Source organism: Perca flavescens, chromosome 15 (assembly GCF_004354835.1).
Source record: "Perca flavescens isolate YP-PL-M2 chromosome 15, PFLA_1.0, whole genome shotgun sequence".
In the NCBI taxonomy this organism is placed as follows: Eukaryota; Metazoa; Chordata; class Actinopteri; order Perciformes; family Percidae; genus Perca; species Perca flavescens.
The window spans coordinates 12346299-12359649 of NC_041345.1; the positions used below are offsets into that span (position 1 = coordinate 12346299).

The 13351-nt window shown below is 41.1% G+C and overlaps 1 protein-coding gene across 1 annotated transcript in view; it reads right to left on the minus strand.

The window, feature by feature from the left end:
* The window catches only part of coro7 (coronin 7), a 109704-nt gene that overhangs the window by 16852 nt on the left and 79501 nt on the right, over positions 1-13351 (minus strand). The gene's annotated exons all lie outside the window — the stretch shown is intronic.

Below are 13351 nucleotides of genomic sequence, written 5' to 3' on the forward strand. Positions count from 1 at the left end.
GCCCCAATCAGCGCTGTACAACTCTCAGTAAATCCCTCTTTGGAGGGGGAAACAATGAGTCCGTTACATGACAGTCCAACTGCGTCAACCACATCTTTGCAAAATATCAAGCATGTGTAGAAAAACAGCCCCTCACAATATAATAGACACTTAGAGACATCTCAAGACCACTTAACACACAGTGCTCTTTGACCACATGATGAACAGACGCACGTCTGTTTTGGATTATGACGACATGAAAAATAAAAAATAAACAAAACTTTATTTTTACAAGAGGAGACAGAGGGAGAAAACCAGGGCTTCAACTGGTGAAACAGCCGGTTACACAGACCGATTAGACACACACGGTTCTACTCATCCCAAATAAATTAGAGAAGCTCATTTTCAAAATGACACACACTCATGTAGATACTCACACACTCACAAACACTCAGGCATACTGTAAGTGCGTGGTAAGCTGCTCCAGACTGGCTGAGCTATAAAGCAGGTCAGGTCACTGGTCATAAAGTGGCAAGAGACCTCAGTGCTGCTCTGTGGACTGGGAGGGCTGACGGGCAGACGGGGGTGGGGTTGTTGTAGGATGTGGGTGGGCATAAGGGTTTCACGGTATACAGATTGATGGGGAGGTACATGTGTAAAAGTACTAATGGGAAATATTTCACATGCACACAGTTGCACATGATACAGGGAAGACGGCTTTGAGATTGTTGACAGAAATAAACAGCATGTGTACTGTATACTGGTATGTGTTTAAGTTTGTGTTTGCATCTGTAATGTTTGAGGTGTGTCTCTGAAGTGCTGGTGGCTGCTTGTTGACGGCTGCACAGACCCGGAAGAGATGCGTTCCGCGTTAACCCTGGGGTTCAGCTTCAAGGGCCCGGGCTAGATGACCATTAAATGACCTGTCGACGGGGGCCTGGGAACCGATCAGCAGCCACGACTGCCTCATAGGGGAGAAGAGAGAGGAAGCGTTGGTACAGAGGACAGAAAGAGAGGAGGGGAGGGTCACAACTGCGACGACCCTCTCTGCCGTTAGGTCACCGGAGGAAAGTCTGGTTCCCGTCACAGTCCCCAAACACAGACAGAGGTACACATGTTTCTGAGGAAGTGAGAAAAGCTAACTGTTTGGCACTCTCAACTAGCAGTTGATGGATCATCCACCAACATTAGTACTCCACAGATATACTTTGATCAGCAAAATCTCGGCCAATAAGGCAGAAATAAATTCAACAAAAATGACAGTGAAACAATCCATGAAAGTCTGGAGGCTTCTCTACTTTGACTGCACACAAATTGTCTGAAGAAGTATGCTTTTGGCAACATAGAGTTGCCAAAAAGATCCTTCTCTTTGTGTGACTTTCAACTTGAGTACAAACCTAGCTTAGTTTGCAAGTTAAAGTAGAGGAGACATAACGTTTCCGTTCAGTTATCCCCTTTCATTAACAAATATCTGTCTTTTCAGGTTAAGTGTTTTATTAGCTGTCCCTTTAAGTCTTTCTCTTTCACATGCAAGTCAATACTAACGGCAAAGACAGTAATACATACACAAATAACATGAAGTCAAGGTGGGATGAATAATAAATCTGAACAATAAATAAAACCAATGATGAATAAATAAAACCACAACAGGACTAATGGAAAAGACTATTTTGATATGGTATATATAGTGTTTTTGGACATTTGGATTGCACAAAATATGTATCAATATCTGACCTAAAAATACCTCTTTAAATTCAGTGAATAAACCACAAAATTGAAATTTCAGGTTCTAAGTCAGCCGTGGATATAATGCATTGCACAGTAATTATTATGCATACCAGAGGCAGAACTTAAAAATCATGACCATAAGTTCAGCTTTGACTTATCTCCACTGAGTCAGTCACTCCACACTGTGCATTGATTTGTTATAGGGAACAATTTGGACATGATGTAAGTTTTAGGTGCACTCTAGTCTATTTTTCCTACTGTGGAAAAGCCACAAGTGCAAACTGTTGCTGATCTGCCACGCGCACACGCACACACACACACAACACACACACACACACACACACACACACACACACACACACAGAACCACTCAATAAAGTCTACTTTAAAAACACAATCCACCAGTAACAGGCTCAATGAATGACTTACTGCCCGGTGCATATCCTGTCCAGCTAAACAGACCGTGGTCGCTCTCGGAAAGACGCTCGGCTGCTACAGAGCAACAACACAGCCGATGGTTTGGAGTAAGCCACAATTGAACTGAGACATCACATGATTTGGACATTTGTTATAGAACATTTTTGGCAAATGTTGCTCAAATCTTCCCTTGAAGAGCTTGATCTTGTACCAAAGCTCACATTGGACGATCCAAACCATTTTCAGACCATACTTGCCCAAATGTGTATGAATGCGTATGACTGTGTGTGTGTGTGTGTGTGTGTGTGTGTGTGTGTGTGTGTGTGTGTGTCTGTGTCTTTCCTTCATGGACAGCCAAGACAGAATTATTGGAAATGCTAGAACCATAAAACCCAGTAATTTACGGACACAAAACATTACTGTTTAATATTTGTTTTTCCTTCAAGCCTTAGTACGTGTGTGCAAATGAGTGAGAGGGTCGACTCGAGAGAGGGGACGAGAAAAATAAAGAGAGAAATATAAACCCAAAAACAACTTCTTCAGACCTTTTTTTCCACTCCTGCTCGACTAGAGCTACAAAAACATTCTTGAGGCATTCAACAGAGTGCTTTTCATTGATCGTCATTTGTGCATGTTTTGACTCTGTGGTGTCTTTCAGTTCTGCTTTATCAGAGTCAGTTAACAGAGTTTATCAGTCCCGCTGTCTACCAGCCTGTTGGTCTCTGTATCTGGAGCCAAGCAGATCTGACTCATCTTTCTGGGACACACACACACACACACACACACACACACACACACACACACACACACACACACACACACACACACACACACACACACACACACACACAGACACACACAGACACACACACAGACACACACACACACACAGACACACACACACCCCTTGTCGGCTGTGACTATGTGTCCATACTTGCTCTTTCTGGTCCACCTAAAATGCAACTTTATCTACCTAAAATGTCTCTTTCCCTCCCCTCTCATATCTAAAAAGCTGAAATTTCCCTCCTGCTTTGTGAAAATCTTGCATTTCCATTTGGAAACAAAGAGAAAAAAAGGGATCTTTTCTTGTAATCTTTTGAAAAATCACAGGATGGGGTTTGGTAACACTTTCAGGGCTGACAAAGTTGTTCAGTTAGGTAAAGCCATGAAAATAAATTTTTGCATGATATTAATTGTACACTAATCTAAAAAAAAAAAAAATCCCTTTTCCGCATCATGGTGTAGGTCTAACTAACTCAAAATGATTTCAGCATCGTACCCTCGGCCTGCCTGTGGCCCCACGGCCTTGGCCTCACTTTCCCCCCTTTGTCCTGGGTGGAAAGCCAGTGCACAATTGTCTGTGTTTTACTGTCTTACTGTCCAACACACCCACACTAAATCATCTGCTTTAATGACCAGAGCAGGGATTTGTATAGTGAACAACCAATAAAAACCTCACAGAACAGAGCAGATTTACTGTATCAGAGACGGTAAAAGAGGGAAACTGAGTGAGACCGAGAGTAGTAAGAGATAACATTTGTGTAGTAAATCACAACAGCTATGCGGGTCGTCATAAGTGTATGTGAGTGCAAGTGTCCTTAAAAGAATGCTTTGAGCTCTATCATGCTACATCTGGGAGAGTTATTGGACAGAAAGAAGAAAATAAGAGATTGTTACAGAGGACACTGTAGCCTTGACTTGATAGCCTCGATAAGCTGCAACTGGTACGACGAGATCGACTCCCATTACTGCCCCTTCTTTTTAGCATCCCCCACTCAATTTCCACCATCTCTGTCTGTATCTTGGTCAAGAGACAAAACACGTTTTGGGACCACCCATAAAGAGTAACCAGCGCTAATGCACAGTTTAGTATTCCAGTCATACAATGCCAACAAACCTCAAACATTTCAAGTGTATAAACTTGACATTGTAAATAGGAAATGTTATGGTCAAAAGGAAACAAAAAACTATGCATTTGACAAAGGTGATGAACACACACACTTCTAGCGTTGTCTATGTAGCCACCTAGCCTTGTGAGACTGTCCTGATCTCACAAGCTCCAGTTTTCCACTCGCAGATCAGTCTGGCATCTTGAGATAGAGAAAATTTGGAGCCGTTCGCCAAACGACCGGACCAATCAGCGTTGGTTTTGAGGTGGGTTAGGTGGTGATAGACAGATGGTTTATCCAATCAGCTAACTAGTATTTTCAGACAGCGGTAGCCCTAATTCTGTTAGCCACTCACTAATGCTTTTTTTCTCTTGGATCCTTCTTTTGGAATATGTTCCAGGAACCTGAAATTGTGTCTTTTATTCCTAAATTCTCGTTACACAAACGGCAAATATCCTTTACCGACATGTTGTTTGCTTGCTGAGCTAACAAGCTATGCTTTGCCTGCAGCAGCAGTGGCTTGTGGTTGTATTTTCATACGCTTCGTGGATCTGATTGGTTGATTTGGCCCGTCTATCACCAACATAGGTGATAGACAGATGGTTCATCCAATCAGCTAACCAGTATTTTCGCCCCTTCCCAAAAGTTCTCCAACGGAAAGTTCCCAGATGAATATGCCGAGCAAATGCAAAGCAATCCATCTGGCGGAGTCAGGTTAGTAGCCACCATCTCTTAACAATAAGCAGTGTTGAGTCTGACCAAACGTTTACAAGCCCATATCCAGCCTCAGCCCCTTCTACCGCTGCATGACGAGGCAGCTTTGAGCAATTTGTTAACACAGCAAATGCATATTCCTCTAGAGGACACAACTAAGTGGTGCTCATGTTGCATTGAATTACACTCAGATGGGCTTTAGCCTTGCAAACAAGGACGGTCATGAGACCCCCAAGAAAATCCAAAATAACATAGCTATAGACATATAGTCATAGCTTGTACACTTCTGAAACCAATGACAAAAGAAACAACACTCATTCTTTTCATTTAATCAACTTCTATTTGACCTCTCCTCCATGTGAAGGCCTCCACATCCATCTTTTCAAGCTATCAGCGCTGTTTGTCACAGCTCTGAAGGAAGGCTTATCTGTGTGCATGCGTGCCTGTGTGTTTGTTTTTTATTTAACCTCCTTTATTTAACTAGTCAGGTCAGAGCCAAATTACTCAATGATCGTCTGGCAAAACTCAAAAGGGTTTTTAAAAGAGACATGGTATCGTCATTAAAGAGAGGCTGACTGAGAAGGAAGAAATCCTGAATGCATAAGTGCAGGAAAAGCGCCACAACAGTTTGGAAACAATGCATCATGGCAAGACCACACAGATGATGGGCGGTGGGATAAAATAAAGTAGAGGACAATATTGAAATATAAAGGAAATAAGACAGTAGGAGAGTAAAGAGTTACTGTCAAAGAGAATACCTGTAATACTGTGTGCATGTGACTGGATGGGGCTACAGGAGTCATGGGACTGTGTTTCTGAATATGAAATAAGGACTTGCATGACAGTAGGACCCTTTCTGACTGCCTGTGGGCTGAATGGGATCTATCTGACTGACTGACTGAGTGTAAGTCAGAGGGGTGGAAATCTTTATTTTACTCTATTTAGTACTTAAATATATGAATTTTAGAGAAAAGGCTGCACTCTTTGAAAACAACTGCAGGATTAATAATTATAAATACAATGAAAAAGTTGGCAAAATAAATATACACATGAGTAAAAAAGTTAACTAAAAGTGTGCAAAAGATGCTCGCACACTCTACATATACAGTACACTGCCCAGGCCTTGATCTATTCAATCACAATATGTTTTAAGAATGACCCATCTGCAAGCACCAGGATGACCTGATGTGACCTGTCCCACATAGTTGCTCTCATCCCTCTGATAGAGTTTCTGTCATAGTACTAATACAGCAGTGCAGTCATAGTGAACATACTGTATCTAAGCTGCAGTCACTTTGCTTCCCCCACTAAACCACAGGCATGCTGCTGTTACTCAATACCTGACATAACAGAGTGCAGGGTGAGCTTAAGAGTGGTAGGAAGGAGGGAGCACAGCAAAGTAGGTAGGAAAGGAGGAAATGAAGGAAGAGGGGAGTGGGAGGAGGGTTGTGCGAAAGTAAAAGCAAATAGTTTTTATACTTGTACGGATTTTGTTACCTGCTATTTTCTTTTCCGCAAAAGTCAGATTCAAGGTGAGAACAGAGAAACTTTCCTCCTTCAGCAGTGATGTGAAAACAACCTGCTAGTGTCAAACTTACATACACCATTCTGCACAGTGAAGATCAAGCGTCCAAGTGAAGTATCAATAAGCACACAAACAAAAGTGTGGAGCGGGACTTTAACATTAAGGTTTGAAAAAGAGTCAGAGAGACACAAAATAAAAAAAAACAAAAACAAAGAATGGGAGAAATAAAGGAATAAACAGAACAAAAGGAACAAATGCAAAAAAAAAAGAAGATCACGGGAAAATGCCACTTCTGGATGACCAGTGACCGGGGGATGGGAGGCACGCTCCCTCAATCCAAGCCTTTCCCCCTTGGATCTCTCTCCTTCTCCTTTAGGCCCCCTGCCCTCCCTAGTCTTCTATCACTCTTATCAGAGCCCCAGCGATAAGCAGAAATCCCTCTCCTTTTACCTCAAGAGAGAACCGATAACCAGCCGTTAACTGCTCTATCCACAAAAGCAGGACACTACAGCTGACACAGCACCCACATCTGGTTTAAAAGCTAAATGGCAAATCATACAGTTGCTAAGGGAAACATGTTCTCAATCAGTTGATAATGTTGGTAAACCCGGGATTGTTTTCATTCTTTCAACAATAAAATGTGCACTAATGGCTTGTCCAGCTCTGACTCATGCATGGCCCAGCTGTGCTATCTGTCTCTCTTCTTAATGAGAAGTGCCAGCGTGCACAGAGTCAACAGACTAGTAAACCTCAAAGTGAACTATTGTCTGACCTCTCTAGGTCTCTGTGTGTTCGCTGTCTCACCCTCCTCTGCGTGAAAAAAGCTCCTGCAATCATTAAAAGTTTAGTGTACAGATTCTTGAGGTCTTTGTGTTGAGGGCTTTTTCATGTTGTTCACTGACATAACTAGCTCACATAAAGCTCTCAGCTTGCTCCAATGAGGCCCAAATGTCACAACAGGGCCATGAGGAAATGACCAAGAAAGCCCCAAATCATAATAATAATAAAAAGCACAAAAACAAAACAATAAACAAAGCGACAAACAGGAGCCAGACATATATCTTTTCATATTATGACATCCCGTCTGCTTCCCAAAGCAAGGTTTGTGAACACAGCCTGTCTACCACTCCCTCTGACTGACAAATGGTGAGAAAGGGCAAACTGATATTTTGGGTTAGCATCCTTCTGCTTTAATTTTGGGACACATATTCCCCCATGAGCCTCTTTGGGTCCAATTAACCAAATATGAACTACAGTATGTAAACAAGATAATAAAATGTGCACTTGTTTTAATAGTGTTATACAAAATAAAAGGTTCCTCTAAAGAAGACAGCTTTACGAGGAACAGATTGACATATAATGGGTAAAGCTGGCATATAGAGGACAGGTGGGAAGAGTCAACAATTCCCTTCTATCTGATGAAGTGCATTTGATTATAGCATTATGTGTTTGTTCTCACACAAACAGTGAGAACTTCTGCTTTGAGTACGCTCATTCTTCTTCTTTCTATTGGCCATATTCCTCTGTCACGTCCAGGTCCCCATGGCAGCTGCTAAATAACCATGGATCTTCCAAACTTCTCCCTTCCCAGGTTTCTCCTCCTCTGCATGGCACTCCTTCCCACAAATGTTTTTCCTACCTATAGGGTGCTGAGGCGCTGTGGGAAGAAAGGCAGCCCGGGCCTCGTGAGGAGGGCCCGGTGGTGTCTCACGGCAGCCCACACATACCGCCGTCAGAGTGCATTTACGTGTGACGGCAAGACATGTAGTTGTGGACAGAGGGGGATGGCAAGCATCTGCACAAAAACACAGATGAATACAGATGCCAATACATATGCAGATATACTATAAACTAACAAAGAGCACACTCACATCCCCACCTCAGCCTCTAAAGCACGGGAGAATAATGAGCTGGGACGATCCATGACGATCATTCCCAGGATGTCCTAATGGGAAAGCAACGCACAATTCACAAAACCACTCTGCTGAATATTACAAAACATGAGTTACGCTGTACATATCTATACCACATAAGTAATGTCAAAGAAACAGCCCACTACAAAATTAAAATGTAATCATTATCTCACACCAAAGGTTTATGGACCACCAAACATAAAGCTGTTCGGCCCACAAACTTCCAGCTCAGCCTTGTTCCTTCCAAATCTGGTTTATGTTCCCAGAAAAAAAAACAGAAAACTTCAATCATCTTTCTCAATTGAGCTCAGGCTATAATTATTTTGCATCCCACAGCAGCAACTTGTCTTCTTCCAAGACCAGAGCTTTGTCACTGGGGGAAAATTAGAACATAATGACAAATATTTTCGGTAAAAAATGGCACAATCTGTTTTTCAAAATTTGATTACACTTTTTTTCTGTTTTGGAGCTGTAAAAAGACATCCCGCTAACTTCAATTTCTCAAAAGAAGGCATGTTTTTTGTTTCAACTGACAATCTGCGGAGTGTGTGAATGAGTGAAATGCCATTTTGTGGTAAACTATTCTCCTAAACTTGCACTCATTCTCACTGACTCTCTTCCAGTCTTCCCCTGCAGGGACACTTTCCTTGTTTGTTTCCTACTTTTCATAAGGTCTAAAACCCACAGGCATGTTTTGAACAACAAAACACAAACACCTCAAACCATGACACACGCTCGTGTTTCTGAATGGATCTACAGACAGTGATTATGGAAGGTGGAAGGACTGTAGTATGAATATACTTGTGTCTTCATGGTGGTCTGCGTTTGTTCCATGACTGGGCGTCTGCTTGGCAAGAAGAAAGTGTGGTGATAGGTCACAGGGAGCCCATGCTCTATTGTATATACTGCACAATATAGCATGCATAGACTAAACACAGTTGAATTAACATCAAAATGATTAGGGACACACAGATCAAGAGAAAAAGTAGGAAATGTATTAATGTTGTACTCTAAAACAATCCTAAAATCAAAGCAAAAACAAATTGTCACTGTAAAGTAAAAACCCTCAGACTCTGATGTGATAGAAAAATATCATTGGAGATATAAAACCATAAAAAGCTACTTTGTTAAGGATTATTTTGTTTGGACAAAGTACACTTAATGGAAATTCTACCACTTAATACTGTTTGAATAAGCATACCACACTGTGAAAACACCAAGGCCTCAATGACAAAGACAGTGTAGTCTGTTTAGAGCCAGTTTAGCCTTTCTGATAAGCTCTTTGTCCCAGTGTGGACTGGGAGATAAAACCAATCCATCAATGCTTTTGTCAGTCGCAAATACAAAGTGTTTCTATCCCTGCGTAGATTTCAAATATGAACTGATCTTCACAATCGTTTTCATTTGACAATTGCACTATTACTCTTTGTTTAATTTTTCAATAGTATAATTCCAAACAATAAATCATGTGTCAGATTAAGATCTACAGCAATACATACAAGATCCATACATGTTTGGCAAAGCTTGAAGCAGTATAAACGTTAAATCATGTAGGCGAGAAAGTGACTCATGAAGTCAGAAATGATGAAGCAAATGTAAAAGAAAGTGAAGCAGCCAAAAACAAAAAGAATCAGGACCTAACTAGAGTGGGGAAAGAGAGAGTGATGAAAGCCCGCTGGTTGACGAAATACTTTAGCATGAGCTTGCGCACACACACAACAAATGTGCACACGAGTGAATGCAATAAAATCTGAAAGAATGAGAGAAGATGTGAGAATATAAGTGGTAACTGTGGAGAAGGTATTTCAAGGAAAAATTAACAAAAAAGACAAGAAGAAAGAAATCCCTGGCACCTCTCAAAAAAAAAAAAAAAAACAGCATGGTGCTGTGTGCCCCTAGCTTTAAACCTTTAGCAGGCTGTGGTTGGCTCAGCAGCGAACCAGTGTTTTACTGGTTTTCCCCTGGGCAGTGTAATGAAGTGGGCTGTATACCAACTCGCCATTTCTTTACTGAGCCAGGGTGATTAGGAGCCCAACGTGCCGACGGCACATGTAGTAATGCTGTCACGGCCACTAGACTGTGATTTACACCACTGACCAAGCGGCTGTGACCATCCTGTCCTGTAATGTATAAATATGAGGAACAGATTACACAGACTTTTATGTTGTGGTCATTTAACTGCAGAGCGGTCTGGATTCAATACGTGATGAATAAGGGTGTAACAATGTAAAATGTTGTATGTTTGATAGTTGAATAAAATGCTGTCAATTCCTTCACATGATGAGTGGAACAATTCAATTCACTTTTAAAGTGCCCATATTATGAAGAAAAAAATCATTTTTTCATAATTTGGGGTGTTATTTTGTGTCTCTGGTGCTTCCACACGCATACACACTTGGAAAAAACCCATCCATGAAGTTTTGAGTGAGATAAAGGTTTCTGAATGTGTCCTGCCTTCAGTCTCCGGGTGAGCTGGTCAAAATCGGCAGGGCCGTCTACGTCATCAGCTGAAACATTTGGTGTGTGCTAACCACTTTAGCTAATACCACATCAGCTAGTTGTTTCTCCAACTTCGGCCAGTACAAGGATTAGGATTAGCCGGGAGACTTTTTCTAAATGAGGGCGCACTTCCAACTTTGCGTGGAATACCTGCAGATGAGGGACATGTAAGTAGTTATAACAATTTATTTTGTAGATTAGGGTGAACTCATGTGTGTTGTAGCAGTGTTCTGCCATTGAGATCGAGGTGGCTAACCGCTAGCAGCGCTAGCTTCTAGCTAGTAGTCCTTACCTAGCTACTGCGCATGTGTGACTCCCAACAAAGATGGGACAAAAGTGTGATGCCTCACTCTGTAGCTAAAACTGAGAGCTCAACACAGGGTGAAAAGAGGAGCTACAGCTATGTGCAGTACAACAAAAATATGGTGTTTTTTTTTAAATAAACCATGTAAACCTATTCTGGTACAACCTCTAAATACAATTATGAACTGAAAATGAGCATAATATGGGCATTTTAACAATTGATTTTGATATTTCATTTTATGCTGCTGAGAATCGACTCTAAATGGGTCAGGAAAAAATTACATTCTTAAATATTATGAATTCAATGTTATAATAAATTGTGAGCAGAAATGTAGAAAAATTCCCAGGGTTTTAACAGCTTTAGGGGGAGTTTATATTCTATAATTACACAGAAAGTAGCCTACCCATTGTAGGTTTTGAAGGCTGATTCTGATAAATATCCTTAAATGTGACACGGGGCAAAGATATTAAATGAAATGAACAAATATTCAACACATTTAGTATCTCTCCAACATGATTGTTTGCTGGAAGTGTGGAGAAGTCTTTGTAATAGCATTTAAACAATTGCATGGGGAGAACACATCTACAAAATAGAACAGTTAAATGAATTCATAAAATGAGAAGAAAGTAATATAATCAGAAAAGGAGATTAAATTCTAGAAAATCTTTATATACATTTACTAAATATTAATCCATCAAGACCAAGAAATATTGAACCACTTATTATTAATAAGCAATTTTCTCTATCTATGTTTACCCTGAGATAAAACTGCTATTAGTTCAGTATGGAGGATGGCATTGCAACACTGGATTTTACACTGAATTTACTTACTTACTTATTCTATTTATTTATTCTGTGACAACCAGTTGTGGCAACAATCAGATGATGCTGACTTTGAATTTGAGATTTCCTTCTCAGCAGTGTGGCTGTAAAACTCAAGCAACAAATAAGCTTCTGCAGAAATAAATAACAGGCAGTAACCGAGTACCTGAGCTCTGGAGACACTGGTCCTCCTCACCATCCAACACACACAAGCCACACAAGCTGAATGACTAAGATAAATAGCTCTCCCTCAGTGTTACCTGGATAACCTCAGCTCTGGTGTTGTAGTTTGGACACAGAGGTCTATGTTTATGAGGGGGAGAAACTGAGATGGACCGAGAGCGAGCACTGATTTTGTGAGTCTGTGTGATTAGGTAAACAGGGAAAGATTTATTTCCTCCTTTATTTCTCCTGAACATGTAAAACTCAGTTGTGGCTACAACTGGGGAGCCACATCTGGACGCTGCGGGACGCACGTGAAATCATTTCTCTATTCCTGCAATTTACTGTAATGCCTTGCAGATGGCAAAGTGCATGTGTGTACTGCATGTAATAACTCCTACAGTAGGAGCAGAAGGAGAAGGAGAAAGGCATGAGAGACTGCTATCAAAAAGTAAACTGTACAAAACACAAGCATGGCTCAACAAGTGGAGAGGAACTAAAGTGGCCCTTGTCCAGAGGATAGGGTAAGAGGGAGAGAGAGAGGGAGAGGGGGGAGGTTCAGGAGACACAAGCGGCCGCCTCGGGGCCTGGCTGTTGAATAATTTTCTTGTTGGAGTCTACGCCTTCAGCACGGGGGTTGGCAAAAATTTGTCCTGGTTTCAATTATTATTTTTTTCAATTTCTTGTCGACATGGGGAGAGAACAGAAGCTCGACATGAACGCGTGGGTCAAATTTATACAAATATTAAAGCACTGTACACAAGAGGCTTCAGGTTTCTGGTTAATTCTGTGACATGTGGCTAAAAGTACACATTGGAGGTGACACAGCACTGAAAGCTATCACCTTACTGCACCTTGTTGGGACTGGCTGACATTGAAATAGGCTGCCAGCTGCTGACGGGTAGTTTGTCACTGGATTCGGAAGTATTCAATAGCTTTCTAAGCTTGAAGATGGCTCTGTGAATGAAGCGACCATATGTGCTAATGTGCACTGCACGTAGACTGTGGAGGCAATGGACAGTTCCTCATATGTCAATGGAGAATGAAAGTGTGTGAACAGAAAAGATTTATTCATAAATGTATAGATCTTTGCATCTTTTTTAATCATATTACCACAAATGTTTACTACGTCATGTATTTTAGTTTAAAGGTATGTTTTGTTTGATTTGGTGTGATCCGGTCCCAAAATGTGCCTTGTCAAAATATCCGTAAGCATAATGTTGAAGCCTCTCAACTTGCTTATTTTTCCTGCAGAGAAGCTGATTAAAATACATACTTCAAAAAGCAAAGCAAGGTAGTAATAAATAAACAGTCATACAAATGAAATGTAACTAACCTTTCTGAACAGTAACACATGAAACCAGTAATGTCTCTAGCTTAAAAACAGGTCGTGCAGGTA